The sequence below is a fragment of the Hyla sarda genome, unplaced genomic scaffold, assembly GCF_029499605.1.
Source record: "Hyla sarda isolate aHylSar1 unplaced genomic scaffold, aHylSar1.hap1 scaffold_315, whole genome shotgun sequence".
Taxonomy (NCBI): Eukaryota; Metazoa; Chordata; class Amphibia; order Anura; family Hylidae; genus Hyla; species Hyla sarda.
Genome location: NW_026609879.1, coordinates 217,045 through 234,376, shown reverse-complemented (window position 1 = coordinate 234,376; position 17,332 = coordinate 217,045). Strand labels below are relative to the sequence as shown.

At 46.0% G+C, this 17,332-nt stretch overlaps 7 non-coding genes across 7 annotated transcripts; all 7 read right to left on the bottom strand.

Annotated features, from left to right (window-relative positions):
• Nucleotides 1-1,497: 1,497 nt before the first annotated feature.
• On the bottom strand, nt 1,498-1,688 carry LOC130328954 (U2 spliceosomal RNA). Its single transcript, XR_008872795.1, has one exon. It is a non-coding gene; the product is annotated as a U2 spliceosomal RNA (small nuclear RNA).
• Nucleotides 1,689-3,782: 2,094 nt separating this feature from the next.
• On the bottom strand, nt 3,783-3,973 carry LOC130329088 (U2 spliceosomal RNA). Its single transcript, XR_008872903.1, has one exon. It is a non-coding gene; the product is annotated as a U2 spliceosomal RNA (small nuclear RNA).
• Nucleotides 3,974-6,058: 2,085 nt separating this feature from the next.
• Nucleotides 6,059-6,249, bottom strand: LOC130329087 (U2 spliceosomal RNA). The gene has a single exon (XR_008872902.1). It is a non-coding gene; the product is annotated as a U2 spliceosomal RNA (small nuclear RNA).
• Nucleotides 6,250-8,335: 2,086 nt separating this feature from the next.
• Nucleotides 8,336-8,526, bottom strand: LOC130329085 (U2 spliceosomal RNA). The gene has a single exon (XR_008872901.1). It is a non-coding gene; the product is annotated as a U2 spliceosomal RNA (small nuclear RNA).
• A 2,083-nt stretch (nt 8,527-10,609) lies between these two features.
• LOC130329084 (U2 spliceosomal RNA) lies at nt 10,610-10,800 on the bottom strand. Its single transcript, XR_008872900.1, has one exon. It is a non-coding gene; the product is annotated as a U2 spliceosomal RNA (small nuclear RNA).
• A 2,093-nt stretch (nt 10,801-12,893) lies between these two features.
• LOC130329083 (U2 spliceosomal RNA) lies at nt 12,894-13,084 on the bottom strand. Its single transcript, XR_008872899.1, has one exon. It is a non-coding gene; the product is annotated as a U2 spliceosomal RNA (small nuclear RNA).
• Nucleotides 13,085-15,172: 2,088 nt separating this feature from the next.
• LOC130329081 (U2 spliceosomal RNA) lies at nt 15,173-15,363 on the bottom strand. Its single transcript, XR_008872897.1, has one exon. It is a non-coding gene; the product is annotated as a U2 spliceosomal RNA (small nuclear RNA).
• Nucleotides 15,364-17,332: the final 1,969 nt, after the last annotated feature.

Sequence of the window (17,332 nt, the reverse complement as noted above, 5' to 3'; positions counted from 1 at the left end):
GGCCTGTGGAAGTGAGTGACATCATAGCACTGTAGTTCTGAGGGTTCAAGATGGATGCAACAATCTCCTGTTGCTTCTATGAAGGCCGTAATAGACGACATCACCAAACAGCTCCATAGTCACATACACAGCAAAGGAGAGATGTTGTTTACACCTAGTGATGTCAGTGGTATTGAGTGACATCACAGCACAGTGCTAAGGCTCCTGGGCCTGGACACAGCAGCGGCTGCAATATCTCAACGGAGAATACGTTTATATCTATGTGTGTGTGTGCGCATATATATATATATATATATATATATATATATATATATATATATATTCTCCGCCGAAATCACTTTTAAACCCATTTCCACCTTTTTTTCCCTTCTCTTCCTCTTACTTTTTTTTCACGTTTTTTTACGTTTTTCTCCTTTTCGCCTCTTTTCTGGGCGTATTATTCTTCTTTTTCTTCTTTTTTTTCGTCTAATGCATACCCCATCAGTGCAGCAATGCTTATTCAATACCGCCAGCAGATGGAGACACTGGGGGATAATTTTCTAAGGATTTATACTGATTTTTCCTGTCTGAATTTGTCGCACAGAAAGTTGCAGGCCAAATATGTGTGACATTTCTGCGACTTTAGCTTCTAGAGCATTTTTACAACATTATACATAGGTGCTGAATACATAAAAAGCGACTGTTCAGCGACAGACAAGTCGCATCGGCTGAAAGTAGGCCAGAATGTCAGTCCATGTTGGAGCAGGTTTAGATACAGTCTAAAGCATAGATCTCAAAGTCTGTGCACAGAATTTAGCAAGGGCCTCGCACCTTCTGATGCATCAGGTAGGTGCACAATAGCATAGCCTAACCCTCTGTACTTTGGTCTATATTGATGCGGGACATAGACAGCCAGCTGATGACCAATCCATTAGTGCAATGGATGGCTGGAAGCATTTGTCTTTGCCTTTGCAATACCACAGAAGCAATGCATGGTCAATGTACAGCAATGACACACCTGTGTGAACAGCCAGGAGACCCCCCCCCCCCCCCCCATGTTATGTTACATAGTTACATAGTTAGTACGGTCGAAAAAAGACATATGTCCATCACGTTCAACCAGGGAATTAAGGGGTAGGGGTGTGGCGCGATATTGGGGAAGGGATGAGATTTTATATTTCTTCATAAGCATTAATCTTATTTTGTCAATTAGGAACATTCAGCACCCACCCGCTATCAAGGCAGCTGCCTATCATGTCATGCCCTACCTGCACAGGTGTGCTGGCTACTCAAATGATCCAATTAAGGAGGCCATTTAGTCAGCAGCAGCAGAAGTCCTGTGCCTGGACGCTCCAACAGGGGCCAGACACAAGCAGAAGCAGAAGCAGCAGAAGCAGCAGCAGCACCACCTTTTGTTTTTTGGCTGCAGCAGCAGCAAGGCCCACAGGGCTGGCTAGCTGGCTAGCCAGCAAGCAGGTAGCAATGAAAGTAGGAATCTTTCTTTTTAACCCTGTAAGGGGGTGGTGCACTGTACCCGAAGATACTGCCATATCGGGTCAATGCATAGGGCGACGGAAGCAAGCTTCGAAATCGGCCCCCGTTCTCAAAAATCCATTTAATATATGGTCCCCAGATAGGGGACGTATCAGATATTAAACTGATAAGAACAGATACTACACTTGATCTTAGCCAAAAGGCCGAGAAGCGATAACCGTGAAAGGGGCGGGCCCAACAAGGTCCCCTTCATGGGCACTATCACTGCTTGCTGTCAGGGAGGCTGCCAGACAATTTTCCATGCACACTCTGGGCTGGGGGGCAGTCAACCACCAGTACACACAGCAGAACCTAAACCCATACCATTATTGCTAAGCAGCAAGACAGGGGCCCATTGCACTCCCACGGGGCCTTTTTAAATGCAATCCATAACCCGGATTTGCCAGGAACCCTTCTTACTCCTCCTACTTGCATGTGACACTGGGCTTAGGATCTGCATAGGAAACACACACACAAGCACACACCTACCTTTGTTGCCTGCAGATGCCTCCTTGGCTGTCCCCAAACGGTATCAAACCAACACCCACGGGAAGCTGTAAGCATAGAGGACATGCCTGCACCCCATTGGACTTACCTGTGTGGGTTAAATCCGGGTTATTTGACAACCTATGGCGGTGATGGTTCTGCTCAGGCAGAGCAGTGCTGATGCTCCTCATAAAGCTGTCGCTGCTGTGAAGGTTCTAGGTGACATCACAAATCCCTATGGTTACATACACAACAAAGCTGGGTTGTTGTTGTTTACACTCTGCAAGGCCTGTGGAAGTGAGTGACATCATAGCACTGTAGTTCTGAGGGTTCAAGATGGATGCAACAATCTCCTGTTGCTTCTATGAAGGCCGTAATAGACGACATCACCAAACAGCTCCATAGTCACATACACAGCAAAGGAGAGATGTTGTTTACACCTAGTGATGTCAGTGGTATTGAGTGACATCACAGCACAGTGCTAAGGCTCCTGGGCCTGGACACAGCAGCGGCTGCAATATCTCAACGGAGAATACGTTTATATCTATGTGTGTGTGTGCGCATATATATATATATATATATATATATATATATATATATATATATATATTTCTCCGCCGAAATCACTTTTAAACCCATTTCCACCTTTTTTTCCCTTCTCTTCCTCTTACTTTTTTTTCACGTTTTTTTACGTTTTTCTCCTTTTCGCCTCTTTTCTGGGCGTATTATTCTTCTTTTTCTTCTTTTTTTTCGTCTAATGCATACCCCATCAGTGCAGCAATGCTTATTCAATACCGCCAGCAGATGGAGACACTGGGGGATAATTTTCTAAGGATTTATACTGATTTTTCCTGTCTGAATTTGTCGCACAGAAAGTTGCAGGCCAAATATGTGTGACATTTCTGCGACTTTAGCTTCTAGAGCATTTTTACAACATTATACATAGGTGCTGAATACATAAAAAGCGACTGTTCAGCGACAGACAAGTCGCATCGGCTGAAAGTAGGCCAGAATGTCAGTCCATGTTGGAGCAGGTTTAGATACAGTCTAAAGCATAGATCTCAAAGTCTGTGCACAGAATTTAGCAAGGGCCTCGCACCTTCTGATGCATCAGGTAGGTGCACAATAGCATAGCCTAACCCTCTGTACTTTGGTCTATATTGATGCGGGACATAGACAGCCAGCTGATGACCAATCCATTAGTGCAATGGATGGCTGGAAGCATTTGTCTTTGCCTTTGCAATACCACAGAAGCAATGCATGGTCAATGTACAGCAATGACACACCTGTGTGAACAGCCAGGAGACCCCCCCCCCCCCCCATGTTATGTTACATAGTTACATAGTTAGTACGGTCGAAAAAAGACATATGTCCATCACGTTCAACCAGGGAATTAAGGGGTAGGGGTGTGGCGCGATATTGGGGAAGGGATGAGATTTTATATTTCTTCATAAGCATTAATCTTATTTTGTCAATTAGGAACATTCAGCACCCACCCGCTATCAAGGCAGCTGCCTATCATGTCATGCCCTACCTGCACAGGTGTGCTGGCTACTCAAATGATCCAATTAAGGAGGCCATTTAGTCAGCAGCAGCAGAAGTCCTGTGCCTGGACGCTCCAACAGGGGCCAGACACAAGCAGAAGCAGAAGCAGCAGAAGCAGCAGCAGCACCACCTTTTGTTTTTTGGCTGCAGCAGCAGCAAGGCCCACAGGGCTGGCTAGCTGGCTAGCCAGCAAGCAGGTAGCAATGAAAGTAGGAATCTTTCTTTTTAACCCTGTAAGGGGGTGGTGCACTGTACCCGAAGATACTGCCATATCGGGTCAATGCATAGGGCGACGGAAGCAAGCTTCGAAATCGGCCCCCGTTCTCAAAAATCCATTTAATATATGGTCCCCAGATAGGGGACGTATCAGATATTAAACTGATAAGAACAGATACTACACTTGATCTTAGCCAAAAGGCCGAGAAGCGATAACCGTGAAAGGGGCGGGCCCAACAAGGTCCCCTTCATGGGCACTATCACTGCTTGCTGTCAGGGAGGCTGCCAGACAATTTTCCATGCACACTCTGGGCTGGGGGGCAGTCAACCACCAGTACACACAGCAGAACCTAAACCCATACCATTATTGCTAAGCAGCAAGACAGGGGCCCATTGCACTCCCACGGGGCCTTTTTAAATGCAATCCATAACCCGGATTTGCCAGGAACCCTTCTTACTCCTCCTACTTGCATGTGACACTGGGCTTAGGATCTGCATAGGAAACACACACACAAGCACACACCTACCTTTGTTGCCTGCAGATGCCTCCTTGGCTGTCCCCAAACGGTATCAAACCAACACCCACGGGAAGCTGTAAGCATAGAGGACATGCCTGCACCCCATTGGACTTACCTGTGTGGGTTAAATCCGGGTTATTTGACAACCTATGGCGGTGATGGTTCTGCTCAGGCAGAGCAGTGCTGATGCTCCTCATAAAGCTGTCGCTGCTGTGAAGGTTCTAGGTGACATCACAAATCCCTTTGGTTACATACACAACAAAGCTGGGTTGTTGTTGTTTACACTCTGCAAGGCCTGTGGAAGTGAGTGACATCATAGCACTGTAGTTCTGAGGGTTCAAGATGGATGCAACAATCTCCTGTTGCTTCTATGAAGGCCGTAATAGACGACATCACCAAACAGCTCCATAGTCACATACACAGCAAAGGAGAGATGTTGTTTACACCTAGTGATGTCAGTGGTATTGAGTGACATCACAGCACAGTGCTAAGGCTCCTGGGCCTGGACACAGCAGCGGCTGCAATATCTCAACGGAGAATACGTTTATATCTATGTGTGTGTGTGCGCATATATATATATATATATATATATATATATATATATATATATATATTTCTCCGCCGAAATCACTTTTAAACCCATTTCCACCTTTTTTTCCCTTCTCTTCCTCTTACTTTTTTTTCACGTTTTTTTACGTTTTTCTCCTTTTCGCCTCTTTTCTGGGCGTATTATTCTTCTTTTTCTTCTTTTTTTTCGTCTAATGCATACCCCATCAGTGCAGCAATGCTTATTCAATACCGCCAGCAGATGGAGACACTGGGGGATAATTTTCTAAGGATTTATACTGATTTTTCCTGTCTGAATTTGTCGCACAGAAAGTTGCAGGCCAAATATGTGTGACATTTCTGCGACTTTAGCTTCTAGAGCATTTTTACAACATTATACATAGGTGCTGAATACATAAAAAGCGACTGTTCAGCGACAGACAAGTCGCATCGGCTGAAAGTAGGCCAGAATGTCAGTCCATGTTGGAGCAGGTTTAGATACAGTCTAAAGCATAGATCTCAAAGTCTGTGCACAGAATTTAGCAAGGGCCTCGCACCTTCTGATGCATCAGGTAGGTGCACAATAGCATAGCCTAACCCTCTGTACTTTGGTCTATATTGATGCGGGACATAGACAGCCAGCTGATGACCAATCCATTAGTGCAATGGATGGCTGGAAGCATTTGTCTTTGCCTTTGCAATACCACAGAAGCAATGCATGGTCAATGTACAGCAATGACACACCTGTGTGAACAGCCAGGAGACCCCCCCCCCCCCCATGTTATGTTACATAGTTACATAGTTAGTACGGTCGAAAAAAGACATATGTCCATCACGTTCAACCAGGGAATTAAGGGGTAGGGGTGTGGCGCGATATTGGGGAAGGGATGAGATTTTATATTTCTTCATAAGCATTAATCTTATTTTGTCAATTAGGAACATTCAGCACCCACCCGCTATCAAGGCAGCTGCCTATCATGTCATGCCCTACCTGCACAGGTGTGCTGGCTACTCAAATGATCCAATTAAGGAGGCCATTTAGTCAGCAGCAGCAGAAGTCCTGTGCCTGGACGCTCCAACAGGGGCCAGACACAAGCAGAAGCAGCAGAAGCAGCAGCAGCACCACCTTTTGTTTTTTGGCTGCAGCAGCAGCAAGGCCCACAGGGCTGGCTAGCTGGCTAGCCAGCAAGCAGGTAGCAATGAAAGTAGGAATCTTTCTTTTTAACCCTGTAAGGGGGTGGTGCACTGTACCCGAAGATACTGCCATATCGGGTCAATGCATAGGGCGACGGAAGCAAGCTTCGAAATCGGCCCCCGTTCTCAAAAATCCATTTAATATATGGTCCCCAGATAGGGGACGTATCAGATATTAAACTGATAAGAACAGATACTACACTTGATCTTAGCCAAAAGGCCGAGAAGCGATAACCGTGAAAGGGGCGGGCCCAACAAGGTCCCCTTCATGGGCACTATCACTGCTTGCTGTCAGGGAGGCTGCCAGACAATTTTCCATGCACACTCTGGGCTGGGGGGCAGTCAACCACCAGTACACACAGCAGAACCTAAACCCATACCATTATTGCTAAGCAGCAAGACAGGGGCCCATTGCACTCCCACGGGGCCTTTTTAAATGCAATCCATAACCCGGATTTGCCAGGAACCCTTCTTACTCCTCCTACTTGCATGTGACACTGGGCTTAGGATCTGCATAGGAAACACACACACAAGCACACACCTACCTTTGTTGCCTGCAGATGCCTCCTTGGCTGTCCCCAAACGGTATCAAACCAACACCCACGGGAAGCTGTAAGCATAGAGGACATGCCTGCACCCCATTGGACTTACCTGTGTGGGTTAAATCCGGGTTATTTGACAACCTATGGCGGTGATGGTTCTGCTCAGGCAGAGCAGTGCTGATGCTCCTCATAAAGCTGTCGCTGCTGTGAAGGTTCTAGGTGACATCACAAATCCCTATGGTTACATACACAACAAAGCTGGGTTGTTGTTGTTTACACTCTGCAAGGCCTGTGGAAGTGAGTGACATCATAGCACTGTAGTTCTGAGGGTTCAAGATGGATGCAACAATCTCCTGTTGCTTCTATGAAGGCCGTAATAGACGACATCACCAAACAGCTCCATAGTCACATACACAGCAAAGGAGAGATGTTGTTTACACCTAGTGATGTCAGTGGTATTGAGTGACATCACAGCACAGTGCTAAGGCTCCTGGGCCTGGACACAGCAGCGGCTGCAATATCTCAACGGAGAATACGTTTATATCTATGTGTGTGTGTGCGCATATATATATATATATATATATATATATATATATATATATATATATTTCTCCGCCGAAATCACTTTTAAACCCATTTCCACCTTTTTTTCCCTTCTCTTCCTCTTACTTTTTTTTCACGTTTTTTTACGTTTTTCTCCTTTTCGCCTCTTTTCTGGGCGTATTATTCTTCTTTTTCTTCTTTTTTTTCGTCTAATGCATACCCCATCAGTGCAGCAATGCTTATTCAATACCGCCAGCAGATGGAGACACTGGGGGATAATTTTCTAAGGATTTATACTGATTTTTCCTGTCTGAATTTGTCGCACAGAAAGTTGCAGGCCAAATATGTGTGACATTTCTGCGACTTTAGCTTCTAGAGCATTTTTACAACATTATACATAGGTGCTGAATACATAAAAAGCGACTGTTCAGCGACAGACAAGTCGCATCGGCTGAAAGTAGGCCAGAATGTCAGTCCATGTTGGAGCAGGTTTAGATACAGTCTAAAGCATAGATCTCAAAGTCTGTGCACAGAATTTAGCAAGGGCCTCGCACCTTCTGATGCATCAGGTAGGTGCACAATAGCATAGCCTAACCCTCTGTACTTTGGTCTATATTGATGCGGGACATAGACAGCCAGCTGATGACCAATCCATTAGTGCAATGGATGGCTGGAAGCATTTGTCTTTGCCTTTGCAATACCACAGAAGCAATGCATGGTCAATGTACAGCAATGACACACCTGTGTGAACAGCCAGGAGACCCCCCCCCCCCCCCCCCATGTTATGTTACATAGTTACATAGTTAGTACGGTCGAAAAAAGACATATGTCCATCACGTTCAACCAGGGAATTAAGGGGTAGGGGTGTGGCGCGATATTGGGGAAGGGATGAGATTTTATATTTCTTCATAAGCATTAATCTTATTTTGTCAATTAGGAACATTCAGCACCCACCCGCTATCAAGGCAGCTGCCTATCATGTCATGCCCTACCTGCACAGGTGTGCTGGCTACTCAAATGATCCAATTAAGGAGGCCATTTAGTCAGCAGCAGCAGAAGTCCTGTGCCTGGACGCTCCAACAGGGGCCAGACACAAGCAGAAGCAGAAGCAGCAGCAGCACCACCTTTTGTTTTTTGGCTGCAGCAGCAGCAAGGCCCACAGGGCTGGCTAGCTGGCTAGCCAGCAAGCAGGTAGCAATGAAAGTAGGAATCTTTCTTTTTAACCCTGTAAGGGGGTGGTGCACTGTACCCGAAGATACTGCCATATCGGGTCAATGCATAGGGCGACGGAAGCAAGCTTCGAAATCGGCCCCCGTTCTCAAAAATCCATTTAATATATGGTCCCCAGATAGGGGACGTATCAGATATTAAACTGATAAGAACAGATACTACACTTGATCTTAGCCAAAAGGCCGAGAAGCGATAACCGTGAAAGGGGCGGGCCCAACAAGGTCCCCTTCATGGGCACTATCACTGCTTGCTGTCAGGGAGGCTGCCAGACAATTTTCCATGCACACTCTGGGCTGGGGGGCAGTCAACCACCAGTACACACAGCAGAACCTAAACCCATACCATTATTGCTAAGCAGCAAGACAGGGGCCCATTGCACTCCCACGGGGCCTTTTTAAATGCAATCCATAACCCGGATTTGCCAGGAACCCTTCTTACTCCTCCTACTTGCATGTGACACTGGGCTTAGGATCTGCATAGGAAACACACACACAAGCACACACCTACCTTTGTTGCCTGCAGATGCCTCCTTGGCTGTCCCCAAACGGTATCAAACCAACACCCACGGGAAGCTGTAAGCATAGAGGACATGCCTGCACCCCATTGGACTTACCTGTGTGGGTTAAATCCGGGTTATTTGACAACCTATGGCGGTGATGGTTCTGCTCAGGCAGAGCAGTGCTGATGCTCCTCATAAAGCTGTCGCTGCTGTGAAGGTTCTAGGTGACATCACAAATCCCTATGGTTACATACACAACAAAGCTGGGTTGTTGTTGTTTACACTCTGCAAGGCCTGTGGAAGTGAGTGACATCATAGCACTGTAGTTCTGAGGGTTCTAGATGGATGCAACAATCTCCTGTTGCTTCTATGAAGGCCGTAATAGACGACATCACCAAACAGCTCCATAGTCACATACACAGCAAAGGAGAGATGTTGTTTACACCTAGTGATGTCAGTGGTATTGAGTGACATCACAGCACAGTGCTAAGGCTCCTGGGCCTGGACACAGCAGCGGCTGCAATATCTCAACGGAGAATACGTTTATATCTATGTGTGTGTGTGCGCATATATATATATATATATATATATATATATATATATATATATATTCTCCGCCGAAATCACTTTTAAACCCATTTCCACCTTTTTTTCCCTTCTCTTCCTCTTACTTTTTTTTCACGTTTTTTTACGTTTTTCTCCTTTTCGCCTCTTTTCTGGGCGTATTATTCTTCTTTTTCTTCTTTTTTTTCGTCTAATGCATACCCCATCAGTGCAGCAATGCTTATTCAATACCGCCAGCAGATGGAGACACTGGGGGATAATTTTCTAAGGATTTATACTGATTTTTCCTGTCTGAATTTGTCGCACAGAAAGTTGCAGGCCAAATATGTGTGACATTTCTGCGACTTTAGCTTCTAGAGCATTTTTACAACATTATACATAGGTGCTGAATACATAAAAAGCGACTGTTCAGCGACAGACAAGTCGCATCGGCTGAAAGTAGGCCAGAATGTCAGTCCATGTTGGAGCAGGTTTAGATACAGTCTAAAGTATAGATCTCAAAGTCTGTGCACAGAATTTAGCAAGGGCCTCGCACCTTCTGATGCATCAGGTAGGTGCACTATAGCATAGCCTAACCCTCTGTACTTTGGTCTATATTGATGCGGGACATAGACAGCCAGCTGATGACCAATCCATTAGTGCAATGGATGGCTGGAAGCATTTGTCTTTGCCTTTGCAATACCACAGAAGCAATGCATGGTCAATGTACAGCAATGACACACCTGTGTGAACAGCCAGGAGACCCCCCCCCCCCCCCATGTTATGTTACATAGTTACATAGTTAGTACGGTCGAAAAAAGACATATGTCCATCACGTTCAACCAGGGAATTAAGGGGTAGGGGTGTGGCGCGATATTGGGGAAGGGATGAGATTTTATATTTCTTCATAAGCATTAATCTTATTTTGTCAATTAGGAACATTCAGCACCCACCCGCTATCAAGGCAGCTGCCCATCATGTCATGCCCTACCTGCACAGGTGTGCTGGCTACTCAAATGATCCAATTAAGGAGGCCATTTAGTCAGCAGCAGCAGAAGTCCTGTGCCTGGACGCTCCAACAGGGGCCAGACACAAGCAGAAGCAGCAGAAGCAGCAGCAGCACCACCTTTTGTTTTTTGGCTGCAGCAGCAGCAAGGCCCACAGGGCTGGCTAGCTGGCTAGCCAGCAAGCAGGTAGCAATGAAAGTAGGAATCTTTCTTTTTAACCCTGTAAGGGGGTGGTGCACTGTACCCGAAGATACTGCCATATCGGGTCAATGCATAGGGCGACGGAAGCAAGCTTCGAAATCGGCCCCCGTTCTCAAAAATCCATTTAATATATGGTCCCCAGATAGGGGACGTATCAGATATTAAACTGATAAGAACAGATACTACACTTGATCTTAGCCAAAAGGCCGAGAAGCGATAACCGTGAAAGGGGCGGGCCCAACAAGGTCCCCTTCATGGGCACTATCACTGCTTGCTGTCAGGGAGGCTGCCAGACAATTTTCCATGCACACTCTGGGCTGGGGGGCAGTCAACCACCAGTACACACAGCAGAACCTAAACCCATACCATTATTGCTAAGCAGCAAGACAGGGGCCCATTGCACTCCCACGGGGCCTTTTTAAATGCAATCCATAACCCGGATTTGCCAGGAACCCTTCTTACTCCTCCTACTTGCATGTGACACTGGGCTTAGGATCTGCATAGGAAACACACACACAAGCACACACCTACCTTTGTTGCCTGCAGATGCCTCCTTGGCTGTCCCCAAACGGTATCAAACCAACACCCACGGGAAGCTGTAAGCATAGAGGACATGCCTGCACCCCATTGGACTTACCTGTGTGGGTTAAATCCGGGTTATTTGACAACCTATGGCGGTGATGGTTCTGCTCAGGCAGAGCAGTGCTGATGCTCCTCATAAAGCTGTCGCTGCTGTGAAGGTTCTAGGTGACATCACAAATCCCTATGGTTACATACACAACAAAGCTGGGTTGTTGTTGTTTACACTCTGCAAGGCCTGTGGAAGTGAGTGACATCATAGCACTGTAGTTCTGAGGGTTCAAGATGGATGCAACAATCTCCTGTTGCTTCTATGAAGGCCGTAATAGACGACATCACCAAACAGCTCCATAGTCACATACACAGCAAAGGAGAGATGTTGTTTACACCTAGTGATGTCAGTGGTATTGAGTGACATCACAGCACAGTGCTAAGGCTCCTGGGCCTGGACACAGCAGCGGCTGCAATATCTCAACGGAGAATACGTTTATATCTATGTGTGTGTGTGCGCATATATATATATATATATATATATATATATATATATATATATATTTCTCCGCCGAAATCACTTTTAAACCCATTTCCACCTTTTTTTCCCTTCTCTTCCTCTTACTTTTTTTTCACGTTTTTTTACGTTTTTCTCCTTTTCGCCTCTTTTCTGGGCGTATTATTCTTCTTTTTCTTCTTTTTTTTCGTCTAATGCATACCCCATCAGTGCAGCAATGCTTATTCAATACCGCCAGCAGATGGAGACACTGGGGGATAATTTTCTAAGGATTTATACTGATTTTTCCTGTCTGAATTTGTCGCACAGAAAGTTGCAGGCCAAATATGTGTGACATTTCTGCGACTTTAGCTTCTAGAGCATTTTTACAACATTATACATAGGTGCTGAATACATAAAAAGCGACTGTTCAGCGACAGACAAGTCGCATCGGCTGAAAGTAGGCCAGAATGTCAGTCCATGTTGGAGCAGGTTTAGATACAGTCTAAAGCATAGATCTCAAAGTCTGTGCACAGAATTTAGCAAGGGCCTCGCACCTTCTGATGCATCAGGTAGGTGCACAATAGCATAGCCTAACCCTCTGTACTTTGGTCTATATTGATGCGGGACATAGACAGCCAGCTGATGACCAATCCATTAGTGCAATGGATGGCTGGAAGCATTTGTCTTTGCCTTTGCAATACCACAGAAGCAATGCATGGTCAATGTACAGCAATGACACACCTGTGTGAACAGCCAGGAGACCCCCCCCCCCCCCCCCCATGTTATGTTACATAGTTACATAGTTAGTACGGTCGAAAAAAGACATATGTCCATCACGTTCAACCAGGGAATTAAGGGGTAGGGGTGTGGCGCGATATTGGGGAAGGGATGAGATTTTATATTTCTTCATAAGCATTAATCTTATTTTGTCAATTAGGAACATTCAGCACCCACCCGCTATCAAGGCAGCTGCCTATCATGTCATGCCCTACCTGCACAGGTGTGCTGGCTACTCAAATGATCCAATTAAGGAGGCCATTTAGTCAGCAGCAGCAGAAGTCCTGTGCCTGGACGCTCCAACAGGGGCCAGACACAAGCAGAAGCAGAAGCAGCAGAAGCAGCAGCAGCACCACCTTTTGTTTTTTGGCTGCAGCAGCAGCAAGGCCCACAGGGCTGGCTAGCTGGCTAGCCAGCAAGCAGGTAGCAATGAAAGTAGGAATCTTTCTTTTTAACCCTGTAAGGGGGTGGTGCACTGTACCCGAAGATACTGCCATATCGGGTCAATGCATAGGGCGACGGAAGCAAGCTTCGAAATCGGCCCCCGTTCTCAAAAATCCATTTAATATATGGTCCCCAGATAGGGGACGTATCAGATATTAAACTGATAAGAACAGATACTACACTTGATCTTAGCCAAAAGGCCGAGAAGCGATAACCGTGAAAGGGGCGGGCCCAACAAGGTCCCCTTCATGGGCACTATCACTGCTTGCTGTCAGGGAGGCTGCCAGACAATTTTCCATGCACACTCTGGGCTGGGGGGCAGTCAACCACCAGTACACACAGCAGAACCTAAACCCATACCATTATTGCTAAGCAGCAAGACAGGGGCCCATTGCACTCCCACGGGGCCTTTTTAAATGCAATCCATAACCCGGATTTGCCAGGAACCCTTCTTACTCCTCCTACTTGCATGTGACACTGGGCTTAGGATCTGCATAGGAAACACACACACAAGCACACACCTACCTTTGTTGCCTGCAGATGCCTCCTTGGCTGTCCCCAAACGGTATCAAACCAACACCCACGGGAAGCTGTAAGCATAGAGGACATGCCTGCACCCCATTGGACTTACCTGTGTGGGTTAAATCCGGGTTATTTGACAACCTATGGCGGTGATGGTTCTGCTCAGGCAGAGCAGTGCTGATGCTCCTCATAAAGCTGTCGCTGCTGTGAAGGTTCTAGGTGACATCACAAATCCCTATGGTTACATACACAACAAAGCTGGGTTGTTGTTGTTTACACTCTGCAAGGCCTGTGGAAGTGAGTGACATCATAGCACTGTAGTTCTGAGGGTTCAAGATGGATGCAACAATCTCCTGTTGCTTCTATGAAGGCCGTAATAGACGACATCACCAAACAGCTCCATAGTCACATACACAGCAAAGGAGAGATGTTGTTTACACCTAGTGATGTCAGTGGTATTGAGTGACATCACAGCACAGTGCTAAGGCTCCTGGGCCTGGACACAGCAGCGGCTGCAATATCTCAACGGAGAATACGTTTATATCTATGTGTGTGTGTGCGCATATATATATATATATATATATATATATATATATATATATATTTCTCCGCCGAAATCACTTTTAAACCCATTTCCACCTTTTTTTCCCTTCTCTTCCTCTTACTTTTTTTTCACGTTTTTTTACGTTTTTCTCCTTTTCGCCTCTTTTCTGGGCGTATTATTCTTCTTTTTCTTCTTTTTTTTCGTCTAATGCATACCCCATCAGTGCAGCAATGCTTATTCAATACCGCCAGCAGATGGAGACACTGGGGGATAATTTTCTAAGGATTTATACTGATTTTTCCTGTCTGAATTTGTCGCACAGAAAGTTGCAGGCCAAATATGTGTGACATTTCTGCGACTTTAGCTTCTAGAGCATTTTTACAACATTATACATAGGTGCTGAATACATAAAAAGCGACTGTTCAGCGACAGACAAGTCGCATCGGCTGAAAGTAGGCCAGAATGTCAGTCCATGTTGGAGCAGGTTTAGATACAGTCTAAAGCATAGATCTCAAAGTCTGTGCACAGAATTTAGCAAGGGCCTCGCACCTTCTGATGCATCAGGTAGGTGCACAATAGCATAGCCTAACCCTCTGTACTTTGGTCTATATTGATGCGGGACATAGACAGCCAGCTGATGACCAATCCATTAGTGCAATGGATGGCTGGAAGCATTTGTCTTTGCCTTTGCAATACCACAGAAGCAATGCATGGTCAATGTACAGCAATGACACACCTGTGTGAACAGCCAGGAGACCCCCCCCCCCCCCCATGTTATGTTACATAGTTACATAGTTAGTACGGTCGAAAAAAGACATATGTCCATCACGTTCAACCAGGGAATTAAGGGGTAGGGGTGTGGCGCGATATTGGGGAAGGGATGAGATTTTATATTTCTTCATAAGCATTAATCTTATTTTGTCAATTAGGAACATTCAGCACCCACCCGCTATCAAGGCAGCTGCCTATCATGTCATGCCCTACCTGCACAGGTGTGCTGGCTACTCAAATGATCCAATTAAGGAGGCCATTTAGTCAGCAGCAGCAGAAGTCCTGTGCCTGGACGCTCCAACAGGGGCCAGACACAAGCAGAAGCAGAAGCAGCAGAAGCAGCAGCAGCACCACCTTTTGTTTTTTGGCTGCAGCAGCAGCAAGGCCCACAGGGCTGGCTAGCTGGCTAGCCAGCAAGCAGGTAGCAATGAAAGTAGGAATCTTTCTTTTTAACCCTGTAAGGGGGTGGTGCACTGTACCCGAAGATACTGCCATATCGGGTCAATGCATAGGGCGACGGAAGCAAGCTTCGAAATCGGCCCCCGTTCTCAAAAATCCATTTAATATATGGTCCCCAGATAGGGGACGTATCAGATATTAAACTGATAAGAACAGATACTACACTTGATCTTAGCCAAAAGGCCGAGAAGCGATAACCGTGAAAGGGGCGGGCCCAACAAGGTCCCCTTCATGGGCACTATCACTGCTTGCTGTCAGGGAGGCTGCCAGACAATTTTCCATGCACACTCTGGGCTGGGGGGCAGTCAACCACCAGTACACACAGCAGAACCTAAACCCATACCATTATTGCTAAGCAGCAAGACAGGGGCCCATTGCACTCCCACGGGGCCTTTTTAAATGCAATCCATAACCCGGATTTGCCAGGAACCCTTCTTACTCCTCCTACTTGCATGTGACACTGGGCTTAGGATCTGCATAGGAAACACACACACAAGCACACACCTACCTTTGTTGCCTGCAGATGCCTCCTTGGCTGTCCCCAAACGGTATCAAACCAACACCCACGGGAAGCTGTAAGCATAGAGGACATGCCTGCACCCCATTGGACTTACCTGTGTGGGTTAAATCCGGGTTATTTGACAACCTATGGCGGTGATGGTTCTGCTCAGGCAGAGCAGTGCTGATGCTCCTCATAAAGCTGTCGCTGCTGTGAAGGTTCTAGGTGACATCACAAATCCCTTTGGTTACATACACAACAAAGCTGGGTTGTTGTTGTTTACACTCTGCAAGGCCTGTGGAAGTGAGTGACATCATAGCACTGTAGTTCTGAGGGTTCAAGATGGATGCAACAATCTCCTGTTGCTTCTATGAAGGCCGTAATAGACGACATCACCAAACAGCTCCATAGTCACATACACAGCAAAGGAGAGATGTTGTTTACACCTAGTGATGTCAGTGGTATTGAGTGACATCACAGCACAGTGCTAAGGCTCCTGGGCCTGGACACAGCAGCGGCTGCAATATCTCAACGGAGAATACGTTTATATCTATGTGTGTGTGTGCGCATATATATATATATATATATATATATATATATATATATATATATTTCTCCGCCGAAATCACTTTTAAACCCATTTCCACCTTTTTTTCCCTTCTCTTCCTCTTACTTTTTTTTCACGTTTTTTTACGTTTTTCTCCTTTTCGCCTCTTTTCTGGGCGTATTATTCTTCTTTTTCTTCTTTTTTTTCGTCTAATGCATACCCCATCAGTGCAGCAATGCTTATTCAATACCGCCAGCAGATGGAGACACTGGGGGATAATTTTCTAAGGATTTATACTGATTTTTCCTGTCTGAATTTGTCGCACAGAAAGTTGCAGGCCAAATATGTGTGACATTTCTGCGACTTTAGCTTCTAGAGCATTTTTACAACATTATACATAGGTGCTGAATACATAAAAAGCGACTGTTCAGCGACAGACAAGTCGCATCGGCTGAAAGTAGGCCAGAATGTCAGTCCATGTTGGAGCAGGTTTAGATACAGTCTAAAGCATAGATCTCAAAGTCTGTGCACAGAATTTAGCAAGGGCCTCGCACCTTCTGATGCATCAGGTAGGTGCACAATAGCATAGCCTAACCCTCTGTACTTTGGTCTATATTGATGCGGGACATAGACAGCCAGCTGATGACCAATCCATTAGTGCAATGGATGGCTGGAAGCATTTGTCTTTGCCTTTGCAATACCACAGAAGCAATGCATGGTCAATGTACAGCAATGACACACCTGTGTGAACAGCCAGGAGACCCCCCCCCCCCCATGTTATGTTACATAGTTACATAGTTAGTACGGTCGAAAAAAGACATATGTCCATCACGTTCAACCAGGGAATTAAGGGGTAGGGGTGTGGCGCGATATTGGGGAAGGGATGAGATTTTATATTTCTTCATAAGCATTAATCTTATTTTGTCAATTAGGAACATTCAGCACCCACCCGCTATCAAGGCAGCTGCCCATCATGTCATGCCCTACCTGCACAGGTGTGCTGGCTACTCAAATGATCCAATTAAGGAGGCCATTTAGTCAGCAGCAGCAGAAGTCCTGTGCCTGGACGCTCCAACAGGGGCCAGACACAAGCAGAAGCAGCAGAAGCAGCAGCAGCA